This window comes from Trachypithecus francoisi, unplaced genomic scaffold (assembly GCF_009764315.1).
Source record: "Trachypithecus francoisi isolate TF-2019V2 unplaced genomic scaffold, Tfra_2.0 Lachesis_group1, whole genome shotgun sequence".
NCBI lineage: Eukaryota > Metazoa > Chordata > Mammalia > Primates > Cercopithecidae > Trachypithecus > Trachypithecus francoisi.
This window is the reverse complement of record NW_022681454.1, coordinates 149,825,753-149,838,456: the sequence shown is the minus strand read 5'-3', so window position 1 is coordinate 149,838,456 and position 12,704 is coordinate 149,825,753. Positions and strand designations below refer to the sequence as shown.

Sequence of the window (12,704 nt, the reverse complement as noted above, 5' to 3'; positions counted from 1 at the left end):
AGCAACAGTCACCTATGTTACACCTTAGCAAAGAACTTGGCTGTGTGTGTCCATGGCCTAGGGATCTGTGGAAGGCTGAACTTAAGAGTGAGGACCTAGGGCATCTGGTGGAGGAAATTTCTAAGCAGAAAAGCATTCAAGAAGTGGCATGACTGTTTCTAACAACATGTGATCAGATACAGGAGCAAAGGAATGACTTAAAGTTTGGAATTTATATTTAAAAGGAAAGTAGGGCATAAAAGTGTGGAAAATTCACAACCTGGCCATGTGATAGAGAAGGAAAGAGCATTTTGGGGCGAGAAACACAAGCCGGTTGTGGAGTAATGACTTCCTAGAGAGATTTGCATGACTAAAAGGGAGCTAAGTGCTAATAGCCAAGACAGTGGGGAAAAGGCTTCAAAGGCATTTCAGAAGTCTTTGGGACAGCCCCTCCCATCACAGGCCCAGAAGGAAGAATAGTTTCCGGGGCCAGGCCCAGGGTCCCACTTCCCTCTGCAGCTTCAGGACATAGCTCCCTGCATCCTCACTGCTACAGCTCCAGTCATGGCTCAAAGGGCCCCTGGTACAACTCAAGCCACTGCTTCAGAGGACACAAGCCATAAGTCTTGGTAGCTACCACATGGTGTTAAGCCTGCAGGTGCACAGAATGCAAGAGTGAAGGAGGCTTGGCAGCTTCCAGCTAGATTTAAGAGGATGCATGAGAAAGCCTGGGTGCCCAGGCAGAAGACTGCTGCAGCAGCCAAGCCCCTGCAGAGAGCCTCTACTAGGGCAGTGCCAAGGGAAAATGTGGGGTTGGAGCCCCCACACAGCTGGGGGCTCTTGCACCCTGAGCCTGAAAGAGCCACAGGCACTCAACTCCAACCCATGAGAGCACCCACGGGGGCTTCACCCTGCAAATCAACAGGGACAGAGCTGCCGAGGCCTCGCAAGCCCACCCTTTACATCAGTGTGCCCTAGATGTGGAACATGGAGTCAAGGATTATGTTGAAGTTTAATGTTTGCCCTGCTGGGTTTTGATCTTGTGTGGAGCCTGTTGCCCCTTTCTTTTGGCTGACTTCTCTCTTTTGGAACAGAAATGCTTACCCAATGCCTGTGCCACCATTGTACATTGGAAGTAAATAACTTGTTTTGATTCTACAAGCTCTTACAGGCTTAAAGGAACATGCCTTGAATCTCATATGAGAGTCAGGACTTTGGACATGGGACTTTTGATCTGATGCTGAAACGAGTTAAGACTTTGGGGAAGTCTTGAGGAAGGATGATGGTTTTGCAATGTGAGAAGGACCTGAGATTTGGGGGCCAGGGGTGGAATGATATTGTTTGGATGTTTGTCCTCTCCAAATGTCATGCTGAAATGTAATCCCCAATGTTGGAGGCAGGGCCTGGTGGGAGGTGCATGGATGATTGGCACAGATCCCTCATGAATGGCTTGATGCTGTCCTTGAGGTAATGAGTGAGTCTTCCCTCTGCGAGTTCACACGAAATCTGCTTGTTTAGAAGAGTCTGAAATTTCTTCCTCTCTCTCTTGCTCCTGCTCTTGCCATGTGGTATTGCCGGTCCTCCTTCACATTCTGCCATGATTGAAGCTTTGTGGGGCCCTCACCAGAAGCAGATGTCAGCACCATGCTTCCTGTACAGTCTGCAGAACCATGAGCCAAATAGACCCCTTTTCTTTAGAAATTACTCAGCCTCAGGTGTTTCTTTACAGCAGCACAAATGGACCAACATTGTGTGTGTGTGTTTGTGTGTGTATGTGTGGTGTGAGTGTATTTATGTGTGGCTGTGTGTATATATGTGTGTCTGGTGTGTGTGCATGTATGTGTGTGCATATATGTGTGTAGTAGGTGTATGTGTCTGTGATGTGTGTACGTGTGTATGTGTGTGGTGTACATATGTGTGTAGATGTGTGTGTATGTGTGGTGTGAGTGTATTTATGTGTGGCTGTGTGTATATATGTGTGTCTGGTGTGTGTGCATGTATGTGTGTGCATATATGTGTGTAGTAGGTGTATGTGTCCGTGATGTGTGTGTGTATACATATGTGTATGTATGTGTCTATGTGTATATGTGTTTTGTGTGTGTACGCATATGTATATATGTGTGTATGTATCTGTGGTGTGTGTGCGTGTGTATGTGTGTGGTGTACATATGTGTGTAGATGTGTGTGTATGTGTGTGCATGTATGTCTATATGTGTGTTGTGTGTGTGATGTGTGTGTGTGGTGTGTATGTGTGTGTATATGTGTGGTGTGCGTGTACATGTGTGTGCACGTGTGTGTAAGTGTGGTGTGTGTATGTGTGTATGTGTGTGTATATGTGTGGTGTGTGTGTGTGAGAAAGAGAGAGGGACTGAGAGGCTGGCAGAGATGATATCCTGGCTGTCTTCGTGGCCTTCTCTGACAGTAGCCCGCTGAGGGTGCTGAGGTGCCTCGTTGCAGCCTCACAAGAGTAGAGGCCTAGGCTCCCCACCTGCCTCTGCTAGCCTGGGTTTGAGTGCGCTTATGGGTTTTGGCTGGCCTAGAGTGATTACTGTCTACAAGTTTTTCATCTTGTTTTGCTACCCCTTTCCTGGTCTTCTGGCTAGAGAGGGGAGGCTTTTATTGGGGCTTTTCTGGTCAGTGCCCACTGATATTTCCAGGTTGCCAGTTTCTTCAGCCCCAAGTCTGGAATATATGGGGCAAAAAGTGAGCCCAGGAATTTACCACTGTGTGACTCCTTGAGTCCTGCAGTTCCTAGCCAATCTGCCACCTTCTGTTCACCTTTCAGAGTTTTCTTATGTTTGTTTCATACAGAATGTCTACAGTTTTTAGCTGTACATAGTGGGAGGAATATGGAATTTTGTCTAATCTATCTTCCGAAAGGAGAAGACTCATCAATAACTTGTTAAGAGTGTGAAGACTGGCAGGGGACGGTGGCTCACACCTATAATCCCAGCACTTTGGGAGGCCGAGGTGGGAAGATCACAAGGTCAGGAGATCGAGACCATCCTGGCTAACACGGTGAAACCCCGTCTCCACTAAAAAAAATTAGCCGGGAGTGGTGGTGGGTGCCTGTAGTCCCAGCTACTCAGGAGGCTGAGGCAGGTGAATGGCATGAACCCGGGAGGCAGAGCTTGCAGTGAGCCCAGATCAAGCCACTGCACTCCAGCCTGGGCGACAGAGCAAGACTTTGTTAAAAAAAAAAAAAAAGAGTGTGAAGACTTTAGCTGGGCATGGTGGCACGCACCTGTAGTACCAGCTACACAGGGGGCTCAGGTGGGAAGATTGTTGAGCTCGGGAGTTCCAGGCTGCAGTCAGCTGTGATCACATTGCTGCATTCCAGCCTGTCTCTTAAAAAATAAAAGGATGAAGAGTCTTGAGTTTGAAAACCTCTGCTCTAAAGGATACAAGGTGCAGTAAGTCACAAATTCTTGCTCTTGGGTTTGTAATCTTGCTGTGAATGTGACATATTAGAATTTTTTAACATTTAGTTCTTTATGTTAAACTATATATTTTCAGATAAAATAAGTTGTATCCAATTATAAGTGATCCCAACAATCTCTCTCTTTCTGGTTACATTATTATTTTATAGGCTTGCATTTCTGTTTTCTACCCAGCATACCACACTGCATCACACCACCCTGTAATGACAGGATTAGCAACAATTCGTGTTTGCATAGCCTGTGACACTTTACAAAGTGCTCCCATGTACATTATGATATTTGATCTTTACCACGGCCATATAAGGTCAGCAGAACAAGTATCATGATTACCAGGGCTGACATTCTCCTGGCACACACCAGTACATTTGTACTGGCTGCTAAAATAACAAGATGCTCCTGTAAAAGCTGCTACCCTGAACCCCAGGCACCCCTTGCCACTCTGTACTGCCATCTCATGACACTGCAGCTAGAAGGTTAATACAAGGCCAGTGTCATATCTTACTGGGTGGTGCCCATGCTGATACTGTTGGTCACATGTTTGGACTCTCACCTCTTAGCCTTCTGCTCATGAGACACTGAGGCTTCAAGAATAAGTGACCTGCTCATGGTCTCCAATCAGAGTTTTCGGTAATCAAAGGCCCTCATCTTTTAAATTGCATTTTATTTTTTTGAGACGGGCTCTCACTCTGTCACCCAGGCTGGAGTGTAGTGGCACAATTACAGCTCACTGCAGCATTGACCTCCTGGGCTCAAGTGATCCTCCCACCTCAGCCTCCCCAGTGTGTGCCACCACACCTGGCTAATTTTTGTAATTTTGTAGAGATGAGATTCTGCCTTGTTCCCCAGCCTGGCCTCAAACTCCTGGGTTCAGGCGATCCTCCTGCCTTGGCCTCCCAAAGTGCTAGGATTACAGGCATGAGCCATCTTGCCTGGCCCCGTGATCTTTTCCTGAACCAAGGAGTAGAATGACAAGCCTCCACCTCTGTTCATTTTTCCTGCCTCTGTGCCTTGGCATCTGCTGTTCCCCCAAATGACCTGGAGCACCCACCCATGGAGCCTTCTTCTGGCACCTGAGCCCATGCCACTCTTCCCCCTCTAAACTTCCCTTCAGAACACCTCACTGAGTACTACATGCATCAGCTTTACTTAGGAGGTGGACTGGGGAGGGCGCTCCATAATGAATCACACATGTAAGTTTTCTATTTTCCCCCAAAGATCACATGCTTCTTGAGGAGAAGGACCATGTCTTAAAATCCCAAATTATGCCAATGTGATGCACGTAATGGGTTCTTCAAAAGCCATAAAAAATACTCACTGGTGGCAGGTTATCAATGCAGAGCACAGGATGTCTCGGGCAGGAAGATGCAATCACACAACAGTTTCTGCTCTTTTTTCTCTTGTTGGTTTTCCACCCACATAAAGTTTCATACACATGTACACACTTGTGAAACAAGATCTGCATGACTCCAAATTTATTACTCCAGTGCCCTTGAACATTTAAGGAAAGGCTTTCATTTGACAGTTACATGATTGGTGTGTGCTCACTCCTCATACAATTTCTTTGAGTATAAATATTTTAAAAAGAATAAAGATGAATGGCATAACTCTGACGAGTTAATGGGAAAGGGAATTTCTAAGTGGAGCCCTTCACTCTGACTGAGAGTATCTGGTTGGAAAGTCACTGGGAGAATAAACCACTTGGCTGCACAGGGTCAAAGGCTGCCACGTCCATCAAGGGCTCTCCCAGGACCACAGAATCATCTTCAGAAAACATCACATGAAATCCTCTCCATCTATGGTGGCAGACAGTGTGGGATGACCCTGATGAGATGAGATGGTTTCTAATTTCTGAGACCTGACAGCCTGAGATAACGCGGACCACAGCCGCGGCCGGGAAGATCTGCGGGGACATGCTCCAGATGGAAGAATGTGTCTGGGCCTGAGGCAGCTGCACACAGAAACTGGGGATCTTCAGGGGGGTTCCCCGAGCTCACTGCTCCTCCGGAGCCTCTTTCTATTGTGCAGCAGGGGCTTCTCTTTTAAGAGTCTTTGGAGGAAGAAACCGTTTCCATCCTACTTGATTCGGAAGCTACCTGTTCATGGCTGGTGATGCACCTTGACCTGCGGTTTGCTTCTCTCTTGAGAAAGACACTGTGAGAACATGGAGAGGGAAGTGGGAGGATTAAAAATGACAAAGACGGGAGAAAGGGGGAAGAGGAGGCTGTGAGAAAAGGAAGTGAACAAGAGTTGCCCAGCCAGCACAGAGGAGTCCTGGGCCTGCGGGGACATGCAGGCACCTGGAGGTGCAGACAGGATGGCTCAGGGGTGCTCCGTGGGCCCAGCACCTACAAGTTTGCTTTTCTAGGACTGGAGGCAAGAAAACAACCTGAAGCATAAAACTTGCTGTCCCTTTGCTGATGTCAGAGTGGAGAAGTTGTAGGTGTGAGCAGATGTGCTCTGTGGCCGGGCAGAGACAAGAGCTGAGGGAGTGCCAGCCCTGAGGGGCCCAGGGTCTTCAGGCCACCTCCCATAGACCAAGCCTCGTGGCTGGTGCCTTCTCTGTTTGCATTTCTCTCTCTCTCTCCCTCCCCACGCAGAATGCCATGCCACGTACCCTCTTTCCTCTGTGCTCCACTCTTGCCTGAAGGTCTCAGGTGAGACACTCCACTAAATTTAAAAACTCATCTTAAAGGCTCTGCCCATGAAATATCTATGTCTTAACAGGCATTTTAAAGACAGGGCCACACCCTTAGCAACACCAGCCCCAGAAGCAGCCAGCAGTGGAAGCAGCCTGGGTTTTGTGTCCCTAGACCCCACCCTGAGGTCCTGCACCTGACTCTCCCTTGCACGCTCAGGGTTCTGGTCTTTGCTCTTTTCCTGGAGACTTCAGTTTTGAGAATTTGCTTTCATGTAACTGTGTTTTTTTGTTTTGTTTGTTTGTTTGAGACGCAGTCTCACTCTGTCGCCCAGGCTGGAGTGCAGTGGTGTGATCTCTGCTCACTGCGACCTCTGTCTCCCCGGTTCAAGTGACTCTTGTGCCTCAGCCTTCCAAGTAGCTGGGCCTACAGGCATGCACCACCACGCCTGGCTAACTTTTGTTTTTTTGGCAGAGACGGGGTTTCTCCATGTTGGCCAGGCTGGCCTGGAACTCCTGACCTCAAGTGATCCGCCCGTCTCAGCCTCCCAAAGTGCTGGGATTACAGGAGTGAGACTTTGACATAACTGTCATTGCGGGTGACTCAATTGTCTAAAGAAAAATAAAACAAAACAAAATCTCGTACATTTCTTCCTATTGTCAACATTTTATCCCCCAAGGGTCGGTGAGCTCTGAGGAGAGTAGCTTTCCCAGAGATAATTACATCTTTAAGAAAACTGCAGCACTGTGCCTGGATGTGCAATGCCCAGGGGTTGTTTATTTCATGGGAGCCACACCCACTGTCTCGTTATCCAGTGCACCCCACCATTCTGGTGTCCAGGAGGCACCTTGCTACCCTCCACATAGGGCAAGCACCGCAGCTGCTCAGGGCGTGAGCCATGACAGGCCCGAGTGGGAGAGTTCCCTGGAGTGGGGACCTGCTGTTCTACCTGCCCAGGCGTGGGTGGCTCGGGTGGAAAAACAATGCTGTCTTTCATGGGAGGCAGGTGGCTTTGTTGCGACATAGCATGGGAAGAGGCAGGCCAGACGGTGAGAGGCTGTTCTGGTAATGAAAGGAAAAGCATTTCCAGAGGGAAGGAGCCGAGTGCTATCGATGTGCCCAGCCCTCACGCCGCTTCAAGGCTAAGAGCCAGCAGGGATACTCCAGACCAGCGGAACCACTTGTTAAAATAGTGAAATGCTTTGGTTCCGTGTGGCAAATAGCAGGTTTCCAGAGCCCTCCCATGTCCCAGGCATCTGGACCTATCTCTGAGAGGTCCCTGGACCTTCCCAAGCACAGCTGCTGAGGATTCCTATTAGGGCCCTCCAGGAACTTTGTTCTTCCCTGAGGGGTGAGGCCTGTCAATCTATCACAGGATTTTTAGCAGCACCTCCTTCATAAAACCTCCCCACCCCCGACCCAAATCAGAATTCACTGCTCCTCAAGAAGTCAGATAGCGCCGGGCGCGGTGGCTCACGCCTGTAATCCCAGCACTTTGGGAGGCCGAAGTGGGCGGATCATTTGAGGTCAGGAGTTCGAGACCAGTCTGACCAACATGATGAAACCCCGTCTCTACTAAAAATACAAAAAAAATCAGCCGGGCCTGGTGGTGCATGCCTGTAGTCTCAGCTACTCGGGAGACTGAGGCAGGAGAATAGCTTGAAGCCAGGAGGAGGAAGTTGCAATGAACCGAGATCGTGCCACTGTACTCCACACTGGGTGACAGAGCGACACTGTCCCCTGCAAAAAAAAAAAAAAAAAAAGAAGTCAGATAGCATGTTGCTTACACACTGGGCCTTCACCACATCCTTTCATGTTATTTCTATGCAGTGTGGCTATTTATTTTCACATCTGTCTCCTTCTTTAGAAAATGCACCATTCTCAGAGCCCTTGTGCCATTCACCATAGCACCTAGCACAGACTAAACACCACATAAGTATTTGAGATACTGGTTTGAATTAGGAGTGGCCTGGAGGTAGGAAAGCAGGACGAGAATGAAGCCCCACTGGGACAAGAGACATATCCATGTGTGCGTGTGTGCACATGGCAGTGGTGAGCAGGCATTTCTGCCATCTCTGCCCATCTGAATGTAGGGAATGAAGATGAGTGCTGGTTGGAAGTGAGGAAGCCACGAAGCAGAGTAGCTTCGGCCAAGGGTGATCATACTGCAGCCACGACAGGCCTCCCGGGGCTCTGGCTCTCATCACATCAGGCTCCTCGGCTCTACTCAAACAGAGGCTGCGGCTAGAACTTTAGCTTCTTCTCACTGGGACTCTGAAGGAAAGCGAGTCTATGCAGTTATCCCCGAGGCACTTGGCTGAAAAAGACCCCGGAAGGCTTCTAATTCAACCTTGTCCTTGATAAATGGATAAAACAAAACAACCTAACACTGAGCTCTCTTCCCACGGCCTCCTGATGGTGATGCTGTCCACAGAACAGGGATGCTGCAGAACCCAAGGGGAACGTGTGGGTCTGCCCTGAGGGGGCTTCCCAAGCTCTGCCCTGGCGGAGGGGCCTGGGCTGGAGCTCAAACAGGGCAAGGACTGTGGATCCAGATCCAGGTTTTGTGGAGTTCAAATCTTACCCAATTTGGGGGCGGGGGTAGCATTTTTTAAGAGAAAGCATACAAAATTGCAAACACAAAATGAGGTACAGGGCTTTGGAAGGAGCCTGCACAAGGAAGGATCCAAATCTCACACTTCATGAGCTTCACAACAAACTAACCTCTTGGGCAACCTAACGAGCGGGGAGGGTGTATTGGTTTCCTGCCTATTAGCTGCTGTGCCACAGTACTGCAAATCGGATGGACTAAAATAGAGGCAATTTATTCTTCCACAGTTCCAGAGGCTACGAGAGGTCAAGGTGCTAGCAGGGCCATGCCGCCTCTGAAAGTCACAGGGGAGTCCTTCCTTGACTCTTCTAGCTTCTTTGGGCTTGCTGGCAGTCTTTGGGGTTTCTAGGCTTGCAGCCTCATCACTCCAGTCTTTGCCTTCGTCCTCCCACCTGGTTCTCCCCTGTATGTCTGTGTTCACGTGGCTGCGTACATATAAGGACACCAGTCATCTAGGATTAGGAGCTCCCCCTACTCTAGTATGACTCCATCTAACTGAGCACATCTGCAACAATCCTCTTTCCAAATGAGGTCACATTCTGAGGAATTGGGGTAAGAGCTTCTCTATTTCAACATATCTCTATTTTGGGGATGGGGGCACACAATTCAAACCATAACAGGTGCAGAAAGAGAGTGGGGAAGGAGGGGAGTGCAGCAGTAGTGAAGTGGTAGAAGCTGGGGAATCATTCTGGAGCCTTAGGGTTGGGAGGTCACAGTGGCTGTTCCACTGGGCTCTCTGGGTGAGGGCAGCTTCCACTGCTTCCCAGGGCCACCTGGAGGAAACAGAAATCTCAGCAGACACTTTGCCGGCCGGTGCTGCTGCTTCTTCTTCACTCCCACAGCCTCACTGCATCACATTGCTGGTCCCAAGGAACCTCGGCGGTTTCCCTTGGAAGCCTTATGCATCCCGGTGAAAGCAGGCCCACGCGTGTGGGTGGAACACGTGCTGGAGTGAGGTCCACTGAAGCTCTGGTCCCCAGCAATTGAGAGTTCACAGTCTGGGGAAACACCAGGAATGAAGATCTGCCAACAAAACTACGTGCCGAAGCTTCCAGAGCCACAGAGCCACAAAGGTCAACTCCCAAATACTCACCACGCTCAGTGAAAGGGCAGATAAACAGGTGCTTAAAGCAGCAGGTAATTTTGGCTGGACTGCATCACTGTTTATGGTTTTCTTTCCTCTAAGAGATTTGCCCTCTTAATTGTGATTTGCTTAATCTCCAAAATGAATTTACATTCCCTGAGCAGTCTGCAGCACAGGGGTCGGCACAGCCCAGAGTGTTCTGGGTGGCGGGGAGAAGGCAGGTGGGATTAAAAACAGACAGATCATAACAAAGTGGGCGCTCCACACGCGTTCAGTAAACACAGCCGGCCCAGCAAGGTCAACCATGGGCTGGTCTGGTTGCTTCAATATTCTAATTAACTGGATGCCAGAGATGCCGTGCCATTTTCAAAGAATCAAGTTCCAAGGAAATAACCCCAAGGTTAAAGTGCTCCAGAACACAGCCCATCCGTGCTGGTTCATCGACACCTCAGAATCCAGCAGGGGCCCAGGGACATCGCCCTGAGTGTAAATTACCCTTGGACACAGTGCTGCACTTGTGAGCCATGTGGGGGCTGGCTACATCTTGCTGGCCCTGTGGTATAACATAGAAGCTGCCTCTTAGTCACACCGGTCGACCATAGGAACAACAGGCTCTCGGGTTGCTTGGATTCTAGATTAAGAAGCAATGTTAAAATGGAGAGTTGATTGCATTTGTATTTGAGGTCATGGAACACAGTGCACTGGTTGACCAGTTGTGTTAAGGGCATGTTTGAGCTTGCTGAGCAGGGAAAGGCAGGCTCTGCGTGACCCAGCCCCACCCCCACCCACACGCAGGAGAAGAAGAAGGACAGCCTCTCTGCCCCTTGGATGGTGCCATTTGAGGCTCTTCTGTGACTCTTTAGCTGGCTTTTGTGCCACCCTGCTGTGGGCTCATGGGTTTTCATTGAAAGAATCAAAACCTCCACCCCCTCTGCCTCTTAGTCCCCCAGACCTTAAGTCTCGCTTCTCTGTGGGGTGACAGTTCTCCTTCTCCCACACTTGTGCTCAGCAGCCGTCTCTCAGAAAGCAGGACTGCCCTTCAGAGTCCACCGCCCACAGCAACCTCCTGACAGTCCTGCTGTCAGCTCCAGCCCCAGGAGGACACCCGAAACAGCAGCTCACAGATATGCACAGTCTGCCACCTTCAAAGCATGAAACAGGTTGTGGCCCATGGGAAAGCTTTTTTTGCAGCTGTCACCAAGCTGGCATGAAATGAGTGCTTGCAGTATGGTGGCTGAAAGCTGTTTAGTGTTGTCTGCTTTGTGTATGTCACCTAACTGTGGCCTTGCATTTATTCTACTTGGTGACTGCCAAAGCACTGCAGACTGGAAACATCTGCTAGATAATTGATGTGTGATCAATGGGGACCACGTCTATGTTTGCTCTCATTCTAACCCCCAGTGACTGGCATAGCGCCCCACACAGAGGAGGCCCTAATCAAATTTTTAGTTAAATGAATGAGAGAGTAAATGAACAAATGACATCAAAATGAGAGGCATGGCGATCAGAACAGAAAAAACCCACGTGAACCAAAGAAACTGCTCAAGGCTCCATGAAGGAGTGTGATCCCGTTTGGCTCTGTATCCCCACCCAAATCTCATCTAGAACTGTAATCTTCACATGTCAAGGGAGGACCTGGTGGGAGGTGATCGGATCATGGAGGCAGTTTCCCTCATGGTGTTCTCCTGATAGTGAGTAAGTTCTCATGAGATCTGATGGTTTGAAAAGTGTGGTACCTCCCCGTTACCTCCTACTGCCATGTAAGATGCGTCTTGCTTCCCCTTTGCCTTCCACCATGATTGTAAATTTCCTGAGACCTCTCCAGCCATGTGGAACTGTGAGTCAATTAAACCTCTTTCCTTTATAAATGACTCAGTCTCAGGTACTTCTTTACAGCAGTGTGAAAATGGACTAATACAGAGTGAGACCTGGGCTGGGCAGCTGAGACTAGTGGGATTTAACCAAGAAACCAGAGCCATTTCTGTCAAATATCTTCCAGGGAGAAAAAGGCCTGTGCCACAGGGATGTTGGGGGCTCAGTTAACAACCCTTCTTCCCTGGTCTCAGGGTGGTTGTTTCTCCATGGGACCAAGCTAGATCCTGACATGGAAGCTTTAGGAATTCAAGATCATACAGCACAGCCAGCTGGTAGAGGCCAACAAGAGGCAAGGAAGGCAGAGAGACATAATCATCTAGGGGGGACTCTGTCACTAAGGTATTGGTAGCTAACCAGTCATCTATGCCACCAGAATCCAAAAGATGCCTCCACTCCAGACCCCAAAAGCAATAGTGGGTTCAGGCAATGAATGTGAACTCATGTTCTGCTTAGGCAATGGGGCCCTGAGTGACTGTGCTTTACACTCTGGAGGAGAAGGATTAGGGAAAGTCTACATCACCCTCCTCCTTAGTACCCTGGATTCTTAACCACTTGCACTGACAGGTTTTCCACTCGGGCTTCTTGGATTTCCCCTAAGGAAATTTTCAACAGCACCACCTACTCCCAGTGTCCCATTTTGGTTCTCACACAGGCTCATCCATTCCACACATACTTGTCCAGCAAATGCCATGTGCCACGCTCTCTCCCAGCAACAGGCATGGTACAAGGCAGGCAGGATCTCTGCCTTCGTAGAACTTACCGTCTCCAGCAAGGAACACAGAGAAACAAGGAGGGGGAAGGAAAGAAAGAAGGAGAGAAGGAAGGAAGGAGGGGAGGAAGGAAGGAAGGAAGGAAGGAGGGAATTGCTGGTGTTTGCTGGTATGAAAGGCACAATAAGGAACATCAGCCAGGACAGCATGACAGAGCATATAATAACGTGTGTGGCAACTTTAGATATGGTGGTTGGTAAAAGAAGGTAGCGCTAAAGAAGTGACATTTGAACTGAAAGTCGTAGGTAAAGAAAGTTTGTGACAAACATCAATAAAGAAAGACAGGGAATAAAGTTTTGAAATTATCCC

General features: G+C 49.0%; 1 long non-coding RNA gene across 1 annotated transcript; it reads right to left on the bottom strand.

Annotated features, from left to right (window-relative positions):
* Nucleotides 1–9,213: 9,213 nt before the first annotated feature.
* On the bottom strand, nucleotides 9,214–12,440 carry LOC117084832. The gene is made up of 2 exons (XR_004437697.1): nucleotides 12,386–12,440; nucleotides 9,214–9,664 (listed from the first exon to the last, which is right to left on the bottom strand). It is a non-coding gene; the product is annotated as an uncharacterized LOC117084832 (long non-coding RNA).
* Nucleotides 12,441–12,704: the final 264 nt, after the last annotated feature.